This window comes from Anopheles cruzii, chromosome 3 (genome assembly GCF_943734635.1).
Source record: "Anopheles cruzii chromosome 3, idAnoCruzAS_RS32_06, whole genome shotgun sequence".
In the NCBI taxonomy this organism is placed as follows: domain Eukaryota; kingdom Metazoa; phylum Arthropoda; class Insecta; order Diptera; family Culicidae; genus Anopheles; species Anopheles cruzii.
Genome location: NC_069145.1, coordinates 21,684,718 through 21,701,119, shown reverse-complemented (window position 1 = coordinate 21,701,119; position 16,402 = coordinate 21,684,718). Strand labels below are relative to the sequence as shown.

Sequence of the window (16,402 nt, the reverse complement as noted above, 5' to 3'; positions counted from 1 at the left end):
GCTCATTGACGGCGCCGGACAGATCATATGCCCACGCGAACGTGACTGAAACAGGCCGCCCGAAAGCATGTAACGGGAAACGACTCTTCCGGAGCGATAGGAACCGCCCAAGTCCTGGGCTCCGATTCATTCAACCGGAAGAAACAAACGGAATGAAATGGAGGTCGCAGGGACAGAAATGTGGTCGGACTGGGTTTGGAAGCCACAACCACGAAAATTGTGTTCGCCTCTGGGCGCAGTTTGCTGTACGTGCTGAAAGCTCCGTCAAGCTCGGCAGTGGATTTTTCCACCTGGACAGATAATGCTCCATATTGACCAAGAGTGGTTCCAGCTCCCACGGCGTCATTCTTGTTTCTGCTTCACTGTCTATAAACAACGCGCTCGAACCTGGCTCTGCTCTTGTTAGGTTGTTCTTTCCTTTTTATGTATCAGGAGCCATTGAGGGAGCCAAAACATGAAGACCATGCTGTGGACCAGCCAGGTCCAGCCCACGAACAGTTCCAGGAACACCAGACGAACACCAGCGGGTAGATGATTCCAGTGGTCCGTTCCGAATCGGAAACGGTGAGGCAAAACGGGGCAAGTACACGTTCCGCTGCAGTTGCTGGCCGGAGGCTACCGCGAGGTTGCGCGCGAACCCAAACTACCGCAAACTGCGGACCGCACAGAACTTTGGCAATAAATTATCAACCATTAAACCCGGTCATGCTGGGAACTTTCGTGTGCGAGAGGGTGCTGTAAATTAAATTTTGCCATCCCAACCATTGGTCCCAACTGCGGGCGACCGGGGAAAAACTGTTTTCGGAAAAGCTCTGAAACCCATTGTCGTCATCGCTGTCACCGCTCAGCGTTGGAGCGTCGATATTGAATTTGGTTTCTTAGCTTCTTGTTTCTTGTGGTCTTGTCGCAAGCTTTGGGGTAGTTGGTCGAACTATCGAACCCGTCCTGTTCTGTCGGCAATTTTTTTTTTCGTTCATGACAGTGGCAGGATACGGTGTGTTGGTGGCGGCCCCACAATCCTGCCCGATGCGATCGATTGGTGGCGGGTTTAGAGAGAAATGTCGGAAGATTATTCGTTCGTTGGCCGCCCGCTCGCGGTGGTGAGTTCTGGGTAGAACCCGCACGATTTTCACCACGACCACGATGCTCGCTCTCTGCGGGAAAACTCTCACGCGACTCGTCCACCAACACCACCACGGTTTATCAAGGCTCTCTGTGTCTACTGTGGATATGGCTAAGCTCAGCAGAAGCCCCATTAATGGTCCTACCGTGCCTGGAGCTATCACTTATGTAACGGAATCTAGAAGACTGGCAACGAATTTCGCCACAAAACGACAATGACTTTTCGCTGACCTCCGTCCATCATCGTGACGGTTCTGGCGCGGGCTATACTAATCCTCCAAGTGCTAGCCAGAGCCCGAAGGACATTCCCAACCACCAACACACCCAAATCCGTAACGTATTCATACAGCGCGAAGTGGCGTGCCAATGTGCGTGAGTGCGGAGGCCGACGCGTCGTGTGCAGGAATGTGAGTTACCAACAGCAAACACAAAAAAAACACATTCACCGACCAAATTGTTGGATTTTCTCCTCGGCGAAAGACGCCCTGCGCCCCGAAAAGGTGGAGTTCCGATTTCCTCGGCGGCAGCTCCTACGCATTCCGGCCTCATTCCGAATCACTCGTGCCGCGTCGCGTGGTGGCTTCCATGGAAAAGGCGTGGCGTTTTCCCAAGGGACCATCCGTTATATTCTCTGCGTACGCCATTCTCCAGTTGGAGAATGGAAAATCGATGGGAATTATTAGTCGGGAGTGTAAATGCGTGTACGGTGTCGCCGAGAGTTGCCGGAAGCCTAATGGACCGTCGAGGAGATTTGATTTGCTTATGCATTCAAAGTCGGAACGTGGGATTTGGGGATGCTTTTTCCGTCATTCAACGCTCTCGTCGTTTTTTCGAACTTTTCTTGTAGTTATCGAAATGGTTAACACATTTCTTTTCTCTCACTTCTCACGGCAAGTCTTACATGGGCCCACGAACGCTTCTCACAGAAACCTGGGGAAGGGTGGATTATGTGCATACGAGGTTTGTTCAAAAAGTATCGCGACTTTTCAATTTCCGCGGGCTACGTATATCCGATTTCCGATGTTTTTGTGGCGTTGGATTGCTACACATGTCAGTGATTTTTTGGTGAAAAGTTGAAAATTTTTGAAAAATCAGTCATTTTTTGACAATTTTTTTAGTGTGCACGTGTCTTGGCCCATCGTCGATTTTTGTCTCTTCCAAAAAATGGATGGCAAAGAATCTTTATCAAATTTTGTATGAAAAACGAAATTAAGTACTCGGACGCAATCGAAATGTTGATTGTGGCTTATGGTGAAGCTTTTAAGACCAAAAGCATTGCTTATCGGTGTTTCAAATTTTTCTCAGTAGGCCGAGAAGATGTGAACGTCGAAAAGCCTACTTTGATCGATTGCGAACAGTTTTGCTTGCAGTTTTCTTCGATTGCAGGGTCGTGTTTCATCACGAGTTGTTGCCAAAGGGTAGAACGGTCAATAAGGAATATTACCGAAAAATTATGTGCAATTTGCGCGAAGCAATCCACCGCAAACGTCTGGATTTGTGGAAAAACAAAAATTGGCTTTTGCGACACTGGTAACACATCGTTGTTTCTGCGCGAATTTTTGGCCAAAACAACTCTCTAGTGATGCCAAAGCCACTTTATTCCCCAGATCTGGCCCCCTGTGACTTTTTTCTGTTTTTTTCTGTTTCCAAAACTTAAATTACCGCTTCGTGGTCAATTAGAGTTTTGGCGTACACAAAAATCGACGATGAGTCAAAACACGCCCAAGCAAAACAGCTGTCCAAAATTTACTGATTACTCAAAATGGCCGAAATTTCTACCATAAGTCACTGACAAGTGTAGCAACCTAACGCCACAAAAACTTTGAAAATCGGATATACGTAGTCCGCGGAAATTGAAAAGTCGCGATACTTTTTGAACAAACCTCGTACACTGCCTACCGAATACTCATGCATACGAAACACCTTAAAGGTTGTTCCGTGAGCGCTTTTTTGGTGTATGAATTATTTACCTGACCTCGCCGGGAGTAACTAATCCTTCACCTGATCTGGACGTTATCTCCGTTTCTGTTTTCTGCCACCGAAACTAGGCCATCGTTATCGTAAAACGGCGGCATTTGTCAGCTGTGGTACCGACCCATCGTCCTGCCCGTAGGCAGCAGCCTCTGCGTCCATTTGCCATTTTCAGCCACCCCAAAAACAGGTTCGCTTCAACCCCTTTTTGATTGTTCCTTCACACCATCAAACGTGTGATTGATGATCAAAGCGCCAAAACTCATCACAACCAGTGATCGTCTGTGATGTCGAGGGCGAAACATTAGTCCGGATTGAGTGTGGAGGTTGGCAGCTTACCGTGCCTATCTATACAGCGACTAATCGCACGTCATCAGTCATAACCAGCACAGCGTTCTGGGCGCCAGTAACACTCCGCCGGCGAGTGAGAGTGGTCACCCTTTCCAGTGCAACACCAGCTCTTTGTTGATGCTGATTTGCAAGATCGAAATTCGATCGCATCACTGCGCAATGTTTTATTTTACTGTTTCGGTGAGCTCCGCAAAAGGTCAGTTGGTGCGCGTCGTACTACCAAACGGGGTTGAACTGAGATTGGAGGGCTGGAAAAGCACCAATGACATTTGTTAATTCGTGCGATATCCTCTGGTGTTTTGCAAGTCACACCGCCTTTGCATACCGACACCTTCTTTGGATGCTTTAAGACAGTTTGCTGGTCCTTTTGGTTTGTTAACCATCTTTTGTTTGTAGTTAAAATCCTGTAACAGCGAGTATCACGTATGTGCCATCAAGATGTTCAGGTTCGACAGAACCTGATTTGGGGTAGAAAATAATAATATTAGATAAGATTTTCCATATCGTTATATGTTCATTTTTCTAAATGGATTTGCACGTGCTCTACTGTAGCTTGTCACTTGCCAACGTACCAAGTAGCTATGTGCAACCTCTTGCATAATAAATCTCCTAATTTTTCTAATTCAAAACTCTCCATTTGTTGCGAGGCCCATTCATGTCGACATCGCCGAACGGTGAATGACGTACGCAGTTTCGGTGCCGTCGGGGAACGTTTGATAAAATAATTGGGACCGTAGTCCACTTCGGCATACGTCACCGTTGAAGAGAAAGGAAAACACCGCGTTTAGTTATTCTGCTCACACTATTCACGCCGCATTCTGTAGCGACGTATTTCTCACCCACCGGCCACCAGAGCGTGGCCAATGGCCAAGAATGGAACGAATGTACTTCTGGGGCATAACGCTTGCGAACAGGGGGCTCATAAAACCATGGCGGGCCGTCGGCGATTAACCGTTTGCCGATGATGGATAGGATGGAGGCCAACGCAGAGGAGCAGAGTTGTGTTGGGAACTGCGCAGAGACGATGATGATCTCGGTAGCCGGTCACAGCCCGGACCGGTGAAGGATGGTCATCTCGGACGTTCAAGGTGACGAAATGATGGCACACGTACCTTCCGCCAAGTGGCCAGTCTACCGGCGAGCGCACCCCCGGTTGAAGGATTCGCGGGCTCCACAGTCAGAGGGTGTTTAAGCTGCGATGGGAAAGGAGAGCGGCATGAATCCGAATCGTGTCTATAATGAGGACCGAGCGCCACGACGTCGTTGGTGGTACGTTGCTGGCGTTCGGGTGCTCCGGTGGCTGGCATTCAGCAGCGGAAAGAAGCATACAAAATTAGATAGTCCGCCTTGAAAGCACCAGTTGAGCTGGATTAGATTTAAATATTGTATAACTTGGGGATTATTGCGTTTACTACTGTTCTGCTGCCACCTAAAATTATACATTCAAATTTCCGGAATTGATGGATAAAACGCAACACTTCGACTTGGACTTAAATAATTTTACTAACCCACTTTAAGACGCACGCAGGTTCCCATTCCCCACGTCAGATTGCTGTTACGTGATCGGTTGGAAGGAAGTGAACGTTTTTCACGGTGCCGCCATTGCGTCAAAAGCCGAACCTGGGATGGAGCATCTTCTTCGGACCGCCCAGAAAGAGATAGAGAGCGTGCGAGCCTTGATTTACTTTCGTTGCTGAAACATAACTTAGAATTTATTGGCAGCCCAACGTACAGCCGATGAGACGTGCAGACTTCGCCGACGTGGTACACCTTTACGCAACCTTTTACTGGCAAGGAGCTAAGCTACAGCCATATTGCGTACACGGTGCTATCATCCAAAGTAGCCTTCATTTCAGTCGGATGGCAACGTGTGGGGTAAAGTATTCACCAATGCCGAGTTTTGCGGGATCTCTATTTTTAAGTACTGGCAAGGCGCAAGGTCACAGATGACTGAAGTGGCGCTTTTCGGCGACCCTGTATCGAGCGTCTCACAAACGGATGATTATTTAATTTTTGCTATTCTTGGGGTCTATTTGTTTCGATCTATCGTCTAAACGGCATACACTCTTTATCTAATGCCGCCGCTCCTCGAGGGTTGTGGTCCTCGAATACCACTCGAGCGAAGACAAGGCCCTGGCACCGATGTCGATCGGTGAAGGTACGCAACACGAGCGGCAGTGATTGCCCATCTACCCTGGCAAGGAGACCCGACGAGGCGGTGTTGTCCCTGAGTTGACATCATAAATTGTCTTTTTCGATTACCGATCACCGTTTCACACACGTAACTGCAGCCCACATTGTTCTACGCGCACACGATGTTGTCGAGGGACGTTTAGGTGACCAAGGAGGACGAGTATCGACACCCGAGGTCAATTGGGTTTTAATCCTAGGAAAAGGAACCCTCTGACGCGCTGCCACAAACTGCTGTCGGGGATGCTCACTATCAGTCACCGTTTTAATGTTGGTTTACCATTGGCAGCCGGTGGTGAATGGAGTGTGCCCTTCCAGAGCACAATCGCCGTTTGAAGTTCCACGGGTAATAGATCCCAACCTGATGGTGGTAGCTCAGCAGATACCAATCTGCAGATTTTATGCTCAATGATTAATGTCGATCGCTTCGGAGCATCGCGCATCTTCCATTATGATGATCGAGCGTGACGTGCGCCGTACCCCGGCGGCCACGATCCGCCGTCTCTAATGAAGGTTGGTGGATTTTGCGCGGCCAAACAGGAAGAATCGTACCGAATGGAAGCCGGTTGTGGGTAGCTGTTAGGTTTAGGTCCCAAATTGCCGGGTTCTGTCATTGATCGATGCAGATCGTGCCATCGTCATTAGTGCGATTGCTCACCGAGTTCGGGCAACCCTGTTACTTTTCTGTGCAATGGAACCATTAGACGTAGTAGCAAATTGGTGAACTCAACCTCGCTATGTCACGGAGAATTAATTTCGTTTATTTGATTTTTATTTTTAATAGAAATTCCCTTAATTTTATTAATGTTAAGAACATTGAAATGAGTGACACAGGAAGATTCGTATTCCATCATTTTCAATTAAGTTTTGTAACGAAAACGTATACATTTCGGTTCAAATCAACAAGCCTTTAAAATATTATTCTTTTTATATAATTACAATTTTAAATTGATGGCTTGACCGCCGATCTGGCTACAACCGCCGAGCGATCTTGGTCTGCACCAGAGACAATATTAATAACTGTTGCTTACTGTAACTTTGTGTGTTTTACTGGCGGGGTTGTTATCCCGGCACCAACCTTCCGGTCACGCGGTCCGGTTCAATGAATGTTTTGCGGTCGATACTTTAAAGCATGTAGTCAATCCAAAAAGTACGCAACCTGTTCATGTAGGCAACTATTAAAAAATTAGGTTTTTTGCCTCACAAACGACTGCTGGTTGCTTGCACAACTTCGTGCAACATATCGAACGTCGGACACTCGGAACTTCCCGCCCTCGATAGCCGAATTGGAACGAAAATGTCGAAAGTTCATTAGGAAAACAGAATGGCCTGGCATTGCCAATAGAACCGTGGCTCCCCATCTACCCTGCGGCTTGTTGCTTGTTCCAAACCTGAGGCACAATTGGCCGATGACGGCCCTGGTGAGTTTGATTTCATCAGCATTTATTTATATTTAATCAGATAACTTCAGCCTCTGAAAGCTCTAGTTGCGTGAATGTGTGGAATGTTGGCCCCACCAGACGGAGTGGCGAAAAATCCAAAACCTCATCCGAAATCTGTTCATAATCTTGCTCGCGAAGTGTCGCAAGGTGCTCGTGGGTGTGAGATTGAACTTGTTCGGGTTTGTTGGCCGTTTTTGGTGTTTAAATTAACCGAGAGCAGAGCGGCTGGTGGGAGGAATCACATTGAATCGGTCTATGCTCCCCCGCATAGACCGCGCGAACGTGCGAACTGCGCCGAAGAAAAGCAACAATCGAAATTTAAATAATTGAACAGATTATCTCCTTTTCTGCGATGAGTGTGCCGCGCGGCCCGGACAGGCTGCGGCTCTGAAATTGCGGCACGTTCGAGGCGAGAAAGGGCCGAGCCACCGAGCGGGGAGAGACGGTTAGGAAAACAGCATGCTTTGATGTGTGTACTGAAACCGTGTACACATAGCGTGGGGCCAAGCCGATTAGCAAAAACATGATCGCCGTCTCCCAGGCATGATCAACATATCGGCATCGGCACCGGCGATAGCGCTAATGTTCGTTTGGGTTGTAAAATATGCACATCAGCAGCAGTAGCAGCAGTGAATGTAACGTAGCATAGTCAATCTGTTTATGGTCATTGCACGCCCGCACTGGGCCTCCGGCGAGGTGCTGCGGTGACCTTGCCGTCTTCCGGTAGGTAACACTATTATGTTTCCTAGCTATTATGGGCCTAGCATAAATTATGTTTTTGTGCACGTGTTAGTAAATAAACCAATCAAAAGGGGTTTGTTTGTACATTTGAATAAGGATTGTTGCAAAATACTGATCAGTTATTAAAAACTCAAAAGATTAACAAATAGTCACATAATCCATCACGTGTTTGAACAGCGTTTCTCTGTTCGCTTGACGCATTTATTGAGCTAAATGTGTGTCTACAACTTTCAAATTTGAAATTTGACCGAATGCATTCTTAGGAAAGGAATTTAATAAATGTTATTGAAAAGTGTTTCTCAGAGTGAAATCATAATCAACTAGTTTACGCACCAACAAACTCTTTTCTATTGGCGTTTACTTCGAAACATAATTGACTTTATTCGAAAAAACGCACAACGGTCATCGAAGACATGCAAAAATTCGTCCACATGTAGTCCGTCACACTCGCATCAGTGATACTAATGTATGCTTGTTGAATGTCACTAATTCACCAAACAATAGGTGTATAGTAAACTGTACGGCCCATCACCATTGCATACAAAACACAAATGATTTCTAATTGGCACGATGAGTATCAGCCACGTTTATCGATGGGCTTGTTGTGGGCGCAAGTCACCGTTTGATCTTGAAAGTGGTAGCTTCGTTGCGCTGTTATGATGAACGAAATTATTTGCCATGAGATGGCCAAAACTGCTCCGAAGCGAAAGGTGATTCAGTAGAGTTCACGTATGCACGTAACACGTAACATTCACTTTCTAGTCTCCCGAAGTGTCAAGGAGAAACTGTAGGTGGTTCTGCCGTTCAAGGGGGCCCAGATAGTGCTGTCGAGTAGTGGTTTAGTCTACAATGTAGTGGTAACAAATTGATTCAATTGTTCAATGTTTAGTATAGTGTATATAGAGTTTGGCTGTCCAAAATAACTAAAACGCAGATAAAATCACACAATGATTGGTTCACTCTTGACGAACTCCGACTCCGAATACAACTGCGAAACAATTAACAGGGCTTTCCGGGAAACCATAATTTCCAAAGCTACAGCTCTTCTTTCCTCTATTACTGGTGTGAAGAAAGGAAGCAGGAAATGGCCACATTAAGCCTTTGGAAAACCTAGAACATTCCTGGTTCTTCCCAGTTCACGACGCTAAATGAAGCAAAATTGTTGGCCTTAGCTTCAGCCCGTTTACGGTGGGAGTGCCATTGAGAACTGGCAAAACGGAAGGGCGTGATTCTTTTTGTGGGAAAGCTCCGCGTCACAGACGTGAAGAGCTGCAGTGCAGTTTTTCCGCCGAGTTGCACAAGCAGCGGCGATCCAAACGTAAGCTTGCATGTCGCACGTACCCGAATGATATCTTGATTTGTCGTCCCAGGCAGCGTCTTTTGCCGGCTGAAAGCTGCCGTGTGCTGTTTCTGTGCGCAGATTATGGAAATAAGCACGAGACAAGTGTGCTCGAGTGGGGCCGTGTGTGGGCTCCCCAGAGGAAGCTGGCACTTGGGGTTTGGAGTGAGAGGCAAGACTTGTCGCAAAATCATGTTAGCCCTAATTATGGTCTATTTTATCTCGCCTCTAATCGTGAGCGGCATCAGTCGTCGTCGTCGTCGTCATTTTCCGTGGCCAGGCTGTGCAGGTTGTATGAGGTACGCCTTGCTCTGGCACTGGCTGTACGGTGCAGTGCGAAACGCCGGTTGCCGCCACCGCCATTAGCCATGCTGTTAGCTAATAATGCATACGTTTGCTGAAAAATCATTCCTTGAAGACGTGCAATGGCGTGGAACAAACGAAGTCGGATCGGATTGGTCCTGGCGATTGTGATGAAACAAATCGAGCGCCAATCGAACGCCGATTTGTGCGGATCTCCGACATCTGTACCAATGCGATATTTGATACTTCGAACGATTGCGCACTAATCCGCTTCTTCTTTTTTAACACTTCTGAATTTAGTTAGCTCCCTATCATAAAATGTCCTTAACGTCTCAGGGGTTGTTCTCTTCGAGTTAGGTGCTGGTGATTCATTTTAACTCGCAATCCATTAACACCATTAAAGTAAAATGATTCATCGTATTTGGAGTTTCTTTGGGGGGGTGCTCAAGAAGTTAGTTTGGCTATGATTGAAGAAGACTTTTTCGTCATCGAGGGATCTTCAGTACGACTAACTTTTCATGAAACTCAAAAACATAATATACATTTTAATTATTACTAAAAGCTCGACGAGGATAGGATTCGAACCCACGCGTGCAGAGCACATTGAATTAGCAATCCAACGCCTTAACCTCTCGGTCACCTCGTCCGTTGATCAGTTACGCCTCCTTCGCCCTTTATGTCCACGATCTATTATCTAATATCAGTGGGTCACCATTTATTGATCGCCACCACTAGACTTTTTTCATTTGGTAATATTTAACGCTCAATCGATCATCTTATCAGAAACTGTGTTAATGTTTCATCAGTCAACCGGTAATCCGTTACAGAATTCCCCAAACAAACTGTCTACCGGCGTCCAAGGCCGTTTCCCAAAATCAATCACACCACCGTAATCGGAGATCCGCTAGCTCATGAATAATAAGCTTTGCACTGACAGTTTTGCGTCTTTGATGTTCGCTTCGGGAGATCCTACGGCGATTGTTGTATTTCGCGGAACCCCTCATCAATGTTCTAACATTCCGCGCACCGCTCATCTCCGCTCAAAGTCAACCAGAGGCCATCCGGTGGCTTTATGGTGCTCGATACGGGTGCTCTTCGTGCGGCGTGTGGGACAATTGATGGTACAATTGTCTTGGCGCGCTAACGCAGCATGAGATATCCAAATGCTCACGTTTACGTAAATCACGCACCACGGAGCACCGCTGGGCTTTGGAGGAACTCCGTTCACTTCGATTGTTCACCGCCAAACCACGCCGATGACACATCTGGCGGGTGATAAATACTTTTATCATTCACCTGTCAGCCACATCGCAGGTACTCTGTCTGTGCCAAGAGCAGTGAGAAAACGGAAAACTTTATTGAAAAATCATTTTATCACACCAAAAGAAAACAAAACCCAAAACGTGGGAAAGCGCAGAGTGAGCTTCCGCGATCGGGGCGGGGAAACGAATATGTAACCGTTGATAAGGTTGATACTTATTTTATTGGCCAACAGGCGCACTCGCTAGCGCCACCTTTCCGCTGGCGTCTTTATGCAACGCATAAAGGCATCCGCTCCGGCACGTCTTCTTGTCACGTGCGCGCGGTGGTGATGCAAAGAAAAGCACGGAAAAGTCTACCAAAAAATCGCCCGACCTCAGCGAACAGAGAGAAAAAGAAATTGGGAGAGAAGAAGAGAGCAGGGAGAGGGAATTTTCGTGGCGTCGTGTAGTTGAAGAGGTCTAAAGATTTAATTACCGCTATTACAACCCACTGTTACCGGGGTCCGGGCCTCCGCTATGCTGCCGGGTGCTACTTAACCCCGTGCCGAGACTCTCCGGGTGCACCACGGTGCATCAGCTGGCCGTGTGCCCCCCTCCCCGCCCCCCGCTCTCTCTCTTCCCAAGGTTGACGAAATGATGCAACGTCGGTGGGCATCACTTTGTCTTCCGTACACGGAAACGTAACTGGACAGCGAACGGAGCGGAGTTCGCTGGAGCCGATATCCTTCTGGTAAAGGCACAGAAACAGTTGTGGCCGATTCTCCACCACCTCAACGGCTGACCTACCGGCTGATTGATTTTTTTCCTTTCTACCATCTTCACTGCTCTTCTCTTTCTCATTAATGCCAATTGTTTCGCTGAGCAGTCGCGGTTGCAACGGTATGGGCCGGTTCGGGAGGGCCGCGTTACTAAGGCGCGTTTGGAGTGTTGTGTTTCGTTTTTCGATGCCTCACACTTTAGACACTGGGCCAGTGGTTGTTGTTGACCTGAGCACACGAAAGCGGATGAGTACTCGCAGCAGGGCGTTAAGCGGCCGCTTCGGTACCGCACCCGGTACTGGCGTTTATTACCAAGACACCCATTTTTAATTCTCCGGGTTAGTGCACTCGCGACATGTAACACGAACCACTAGGGCCAGGCGCACATTGCACAGCGCGAGCCAATTTGTACCCGTGTGACGATTGCAACAGGACCCCGAAAGCTGCCCAACAACGGCAGCGAGCGAGGGCAGATAAAGAAAGAACCTATCCACGAGATCAATGATTAATAGCGCATCATTAACGAGCTTGGCCGGCTCTGCGTCGGGAGCGAGTAGGGGTTGGACCTGCGCATACTCATGCTGCCCCTGGGCGACTTGGACCAATGGCTGCCCGGTATGTTTGCAAACAATTAACGTCCCCCAGCCGAGCGCGGGACTTGAATCAGTTCGATGTGCATCTTTCTTGTTTTGTTGACGAGATAGAAATATAAACGAGCCACGGCACATTACCCTTTCTTGCGCCCTGAAGAGGCTCACCCCGTGCGGGCCTCTTGAGACTCTTGGCGTCTCAACTCTGGCACGACTTTTGGCATGACAGCAAGTTTCTGCGAGTCCGGCGGTCGGCAATAGGTCAGTGGTACGCCGCGGTTGACCTTCTGCCGGGGGTGTCACGTAGCGTAACGCACTTGCCAGCGCGATCCGTGTCTTCGGCGTGAACATGGGCAAATCGCTGGAAAATGGGGACTTAGGCGTGAAGAAAAGGCGCATTTCGATTTCATTTCTTTCGCTTTCATTCGAGTGATGTGCTGGCGATTGCGACTGTCGTTGCGCAGGGCCATTATTCCTGCTCACGAAATATCCATTTGTATGGAAAGAGGCAAGAGAATTAAACCGAATGTCTGTGATATATTAATAGTCAATAGTCAAATCAATAGTCAATGAGAAAATTAAGAGGAGAATTGCCCTTTTTGACTGATTTACCAACAAAAGTAAGCATACTGGCTCTGATGTGGTCGATTCTAATACATAGTAGCTGAACAATCGATTTCTTGAGACGGTCTGGCGTAGCCTAAGTTCTTCTCAATTGTACTGATGAAATTGAAATTGGATATATCTAATTCGGTAGAATCTCATCGTTAATGCCCTAAATGCCGAAAATGTAATTTAATATAGCGAAAATTCTGTGAAAATGGGCATCCTTATTTTGTTACAGATGCAGTCAGTATCGATATAGATACGCCGAATAGGATATTAGAGCCTAAGTGGAAAACTAGAAAAGCGTTGTCAATAGTATTGTATGGTGCGGTACTGAAATATTATAAATTGCTGAAAAGTGTGGAAACTCAAAGGAATCAACAATAAATTTACACCGATATCCTTTACACGATTTATGAGACATCGCCCAACTGGGCTCGTAAATATTTAAAAGTACTAGGGTGATCATTAAGTTTTGACGTTCGATACCAGAGGGCGCTGCTACGAGTCTGATTTTTTTTTGTCATATTGGTACACTCTTCAGATGAACGTATGTGAAGTTTCATTTCAATCGGACACTTAGTTTTTTTTTACAAGCCATTTAGTATCGACATGTCACAGTTTTTTTTCAATGGAAAAAATCCAGTATCGTGCAGTGATTTCATTTTTATTTTTAAAAGGTTTAAAAGCAAAGGAAAATAATGAACCAATACTGAAAGTGTATAAGGACTCTTCACCTTTAATTATGGGGTTAAAAGAGGGTTTTCTGAGTTTAAACATGGTCGTAGTAGCCTTTAAGACGATCCAGGTCAAAAACGTAAAAAAACAGACACAACACCCGAAATCGTAAAACAATACAGAATATCGTTTTCGAAAATCGTCCAATCACTGATAGAAATTAAGTACAAGACCTACCCAACTTATTGAGCAGTATAACCAATATTTTGACTGAAGTTTTGGGTTTCAGAAAGCTGTTTGCAAAATGGGTGCCGCATTCGTTAAAAACGCATTCGAATGCAACTTTCTTGACAACATTTAAAGCGTTTTCGATAGGATAAAGTGGATTTTGTGCATTGAATCATCATTGTAGATGAGGCTTGGGTCTCTCACTATGATCCTGAATCAAAACAAGTGGCTAAAGAGTGGTGTGAACCAGGTTCTTCAGCTTCGAAACGAGTTCGTGTCCAGAAATCGCCCAAAAAGGTGTTCGCATCAGTTTTTCAGGATGCGAATGGAATTTTGCTACCGGATTGCTTGCAAACTGGTAAAATAATACATTTTGATTATTTTTGTAACATTTTAGAGCAACTGAAAGCGAAAATTCGTGAAAAAAGACTAGGTTTGCAGAAGAAAAACATCGTCTTTCATCAGGGCAACGCACCCTGTCAGAAAAGCATTTCGAAAACGGCAAAAATCCATGAATTAAAGTTCGAATTGTTGGAGTATCCACCCAATTCACCAGATTTGGCCCTCAGCGACATCCACCTGTTTTCAAACCAAAAAAAAATCGTGCCCGGAAAACGTTTTTCATCAAATGATGACGTCATAATAGCTGAAAAACAGTAATGTGAAATGTCGATACTAAATGGCTTGTAAAAAAAAAACTAAGTGTCCGATTGAAATGAAACTTCACATACTTTCATCTGAAGAGTGTACCAATATGACAAAAAAAAATCAGACTCGTAGCAGCGCCCTCTGGTATCGAACGTCAAAACTTAATGATCACCCTAGTATTTCGAATAAAGTTAACTAAAGGACAAAGAGATTTCATCAACCTAACGCATTTAACTCCCAAAAACTCTTTATCCCTTTTAGTGCGATTAATGCTAAAAAATGACGTAAGTCTTCAAGAAGCCAAAATATGATCTGTTATTTAAATTGCATACATTGTTGGACTCTAAATGAGCTAAGCTTTATCTGTATAGGTACTTATGTGACAACGTGAAAAACGCTAACTATTCCTTTTCTCCAGAATCTATTTTTGTAACTTTCGATTACGATTTACATAAGCCTGTGTCCGCATTGAAAGAAGGTATAGTATAAGCATCACAGAAAAGTAACAGCTGCTTTGAAATAGCGGCACAAGAAATTCGTAACCTTTCGAAAGATCCGTGAAAGCACCAAAAGAGTATAAATTCCAAAAATTACATTCAGATTCGTCAGCTTGGTGAACGTTGCCACCAACGTTGCCCAATCAATAGCCAAGATTACACAATGAAGTGGCCCACACATTGGAGAAAAAATATTTGCATAGCTTATTAAGGATGATGATGTAGAATTCTTCACCGCCTTTCACCGGGTGCATATTATGATTATTGGTACTGCGCTCGCTATCTGATCGTAGCACCTTTGGCAGTGCGCGCCGGGAACCCGGCGATAACCCGGCGGTTGCGGGAGTCTGACCTTACGATCGCGCACGATTTCGCGGCATATTTCGTGTCGTCAATTCACCATCACTTTCTGCTGCCAGCCAGCGCCAGCAAGCCGTTAGGTAGCAGCAGATGGACAGTGCTGCGGGCTGACGGAACTGCAAACCTCTGACTGACCGGTACGGGTGTCCAACTTCCAGCGCCTAGTAATTGGAAGTTTTAATTAAATTTCACCCATTTCTATAATTAATTCTCCATTATGTCGGGTGTCACGAGCTTCAAAGTGGGTAACTCGAAGAGTGGACAAACACTGATTGATGAACCGACCTTTGGCCGAAGCCTGGGGCAGCATTTCAATGAATGAAACGCCCCAAAAAACGATGAAACTTTTTTGTAGGCTCTGCTCATATACGCCAGGGTTGGGAGCCTTATCATGCTACTCATGCTCGGCGCCAGCAATCAATTTGTCCCTACGAGGCTGTCATCAAATATCGGGCCCCGAATCGGCGTCAAATGTTTCGCGTACAAGTAATTACGCCCCTTTTGCAACCGTTTGTTCCGATGGCATCGCAATTATACACCAACGCACCGAATCGGACTTTCGACGCCATCGGGCACGTCCCGGTGGTTACACAGGCGCCAAGTGGGCCGAGCAGAATTAGCAAACATGGCCTTAAGTCTGGGACCTCTGCGGAAACGTGCGTTCTTCTCGCCGAGTTGACCAGCCCCATTGCCGGCCGGGCCGGGTAATAAAAACTAGACTAAAGATGCGCCGCCCGTTCGCTGCCCCGGAACCCCACAAACTTTGGCCGTTCGCCTTGGAACTCCTTTCGCTTTTTGTGTTAAGTTTCGGCACTCACTCACTCAACAATCACTCATCTAGTGTTTCTTGGCAATAAACTTGCAATTAGCAATGCAGCGTTAGTCGGTTGAAGCCAAGCCACGGTGTAGCCGCTCCGTTCGGTGGCGCTTGCATCCTTGCAATTTTTGCTCGTGTTGCCAGTTTGCGGCACGCGCACCAGATGTCATAATCGTTGAGATGTTTGCGATGCATTTAGTGGTGGTTCTACTGGTGGCCGGCTCCATGCAACGACTTTCCTTCTATTGGCAGGAAAAATTAACATTTGGCAGCTTACGATCTCGGCCATCTTGGCCGATGATAACGTGGCGCCCGTTATCTAACGGTTGAACTTTCGAATCTGTTGCCCGGTGGCGGTGGCGTTGGTGCGGGTGCGAAGAAAAACGGCGACTGACCGTTGCATGATTGCAGGGCAGCATAAGGTGCTGTTACAATGTTTGGCCACCAAAGGGGGGCCACCACTCATCATAACACAGCATAATTGAAGGTTTGAATAGAC

The 16,402-nt window shown here is 46.5% G+C and overlaps 1 non-coding gene across 1 annotated transcript; it reads right to left on the bottom strand.

Annotated features, from left to right (window-relative positions):
* Positions 1–10,023: 10,023 nt before the first annotated feature.
* Positions 10,024–10,105, bottom strand: Trnas-gcu (transfer RNA serine (anticodon GCU)). Its single transcript has one exon. It is a non-coding gene; the product is annotated as a tRNA-Ser (tRNA).
* Between the last annotated feature and the right edge of the window lie 6,297 nt (positions 10,106–16,402).